Raw genomic sequence first — 2,806 nt, forward strand, 5'->3', positions numbered from 1 at the left:
GAGCCGCCCCGCCTCCCCCCCCCTTCCCTATACGGGCGTCCCGCCCTCAGGCCGTCACCCGCGTCCCCTGTGAGGGGCAGTATAGCGCCAGCCCTGAGGCAGCGCGGCCACACGGGACGCCAGCGGCCCTCCGCGAGCCTCTGCGCATGCGCGGAGCCGCGACAACCTCCCCCTGCCGACACCGCTCGGCGGGAACGCGCTTCTGCTGCCGCGCTCTGTTTGGCGGCCGCGGTTGTCAGTCAGGGGAGGGAGAGGCGGTGTTGGTCGTTGTTTTAATGTGGTGTGGTGAGAGGGATAAAAAGAAGCAGGCCCTGATTTTTCGCTTTTGTATCTGCTCTTGCTACTAGCAGCCTGAGGGGGATTGGGGGGAAAAAATAAGCTGTGGTGGTTATTTGGAACTGCAGCTCTGCATTGAACGTGGACAATGAGGAGAGCCCCTGGCTGGGCCTGTGCTGAGGACTGTAGCTTCTCTAAGGGAAGGCCTTCAGTGTGCCGAATGCAAATGCTCACCAAGAATCGTTGGCTCTGCCACGTGTGGAGGAGAAAGGCCAGTCTGAGCCATAGCCTGCCCAGGATGATGGTGAAGAGCACTGTGCAGATAGTGAGGGAAATGTAGAAATCATAGTGCTGGTACCAAGCTTGAAGAAGACCCAGGAAATGCAATTTCTTGCCCTAGACCTGGGCAGGAGGGATTTTTCCAAGCCAGAGCAGTTGTGCCAGGGTAAGTTTAGGTTGGATATCAGGAAACACTTCTTTACAGAAAGGGTTGTTAAGCACTGGAATAGGCTACCTAGGGAGGTGGTTGAGTCACCATCCCTGGATGTGTTTAAAAACCATTTGGATGTGGTGCTCAGGGACATGATTTAGCCGAGGGTTGTTAAAGAGTTAGGGTAGTATGGTTAGGTCATGGTTGAACTCAGTCTTTAAGCTCTTTTCCAACCTGAGCGATTCTATGATCCTAGACACATTTCCCCCAGCCCAATGGGAGCTCAGTGGCTATCCCGAGAGTGAGAAGTTGTCAGCCTTCTTGCTCCACTTCAGTTTGTTTGTATTGGACCAACAATGCTTAGAAGTGAATGACAGTCATAGCAAATGCCAGTGCATAAAGAGATTAACTCAGCTGTGTGAGCATACTGGTTTCATTTATCCCCCAAGCAGATCAAACCATTTAAGATTAAGGTCTTTAGTATAGCTAATTACAAGTAATCCACCATCGAGACAAGCTGCCTTTGCTTTTGCCCAATGGCATACACGAGACCATGCAGTTTCCTTCCACTTTCAGAGGCCTGTTTTTGCTGTGCGTGTCACTGTTCTCACTTCCTTCTGATGAAAGATGATGACAGCTGACTGTTGTGAGTACACACACACACACACACACACACACACACAAAAAGACCTAGCTTGCTCTTTTGCTACACAAACTGCTTTATTTCTTTTTCCTGAATGTTGGAACTCTCAAATCAAAAGGGTTCCTATCTCACCTTTCACTGGGGGAGATGTCTCAAACTTTTTGTATCCAGTTTCATTCCTGTTAAAACACCTTTCAACGTCTTATCTTATGCATCCTCCTCCTATTATGGCTGAAGATGTAGTAATTTGTCACAACCTGTGGTGAAGAACTGAGGGATAAGGTAGAAACCATTGAGTACAATGTAGGAGGAGAAAAGAGGTAGTTAGAAAGGTGAAGCCCTGACCTCTCATCAGATAACAGAAAAGGGAGATGAGGAGGTTTATGTATCACTGAAGAATTAAGGTTTGGGTAGTTCTGGATCAGTTAACCACACTGTCATTGTGATGAAAACCAGGTGGATGTGCTGCACCATGCATTGTCTCCAGGCCTTTAATTACAGGTCTGGGCCAAATGAGGCATGAAAGCAACCATTCCTTTCCCATGTGCTTGGACTGTGCAACTCCTCTCTTAGGGTTTTGTGCCTTCTTTGGCCTAAAGAGAGAAGAGCAGAAACAGTTCTGGTAAAAACTTTTTTTTTCCTACGTGTTTGGAGAAAATGACTTACTCCACAAAATGTAATGAATGAGAGAAACTCCTGAGGAGAGAGAGATGCCGTCTGGGTGCACAGAGCAATGGCCCCAGCTGTGGAAACAAGACCCTGCCAAGGTTGGATGCTGGTGGAAGATAACCTGGGGCCAAAACGAGTGGGAAGTTGTAGGGTGGGGGGCCCTTCCTTGCCCTGTAAACTGCATTATTATATTACAGAACTGCTGAGTTCCTGGCTCCCTGTCACATAGAATCATAGAATTGCTCAGGTTGGAAAAGACCTTAAAGATCATGAGGTCCAACCACAGCCTAACCATACTGCCCTAACTCTAACAACCCTCTGCTAAATCATGGCCCTGAGCACCACATCCAGATGGTTTCTGAACACATCCAGGGATGGTGACTCAACCATAGGGAGCAGTTTGCTCTGCACTTGTTGTGCAGAGATGTATTTAATCTGGAAATAATACAGCCTCACCCTTTTGTCTCCAGTTCCACTAAGCAATGGCTATAGAGTTTCCTCCTGCTGCAGACTAGGTTCTTGAGCCAGTGTGTGTGTTTATAGGTTGTTTTTCCTTCTTTCTTTTGAACTGCTTTTTATGAAGTTTAATGCCCTGCTGTTCTTGTGTTTGCTCTGACACTTGGATTCCTCTGCTTTTCAGATGCTGAGCATCAGTCAGTGTATTCGCCATGGTACAAAACCTCGTTGTTGCTGCTCCACAGAAAGGTAAGGTTTTGATAGAGGTGAATTGCCTAATTCAGAGCAAAGATCATAGAACCATAGAATGGCCTGGGTTGAAAAGGACCATA

This window comes from Gallus gallus, chromosome 2, assembly GCF_016699485.2.
Source record: "Gallus gallus isolate bGalGal1 chromosome 2, bGalGal1.mat.broiler.GRCg7b, whole genome shotgun sequence".
In the NCBI taxonomy this organism is placed as follows: Eukaryota; Metazoa; Chordata; class Aves; order Galliformes; family Phasianidae; genus Gallus; species Gallus gallus.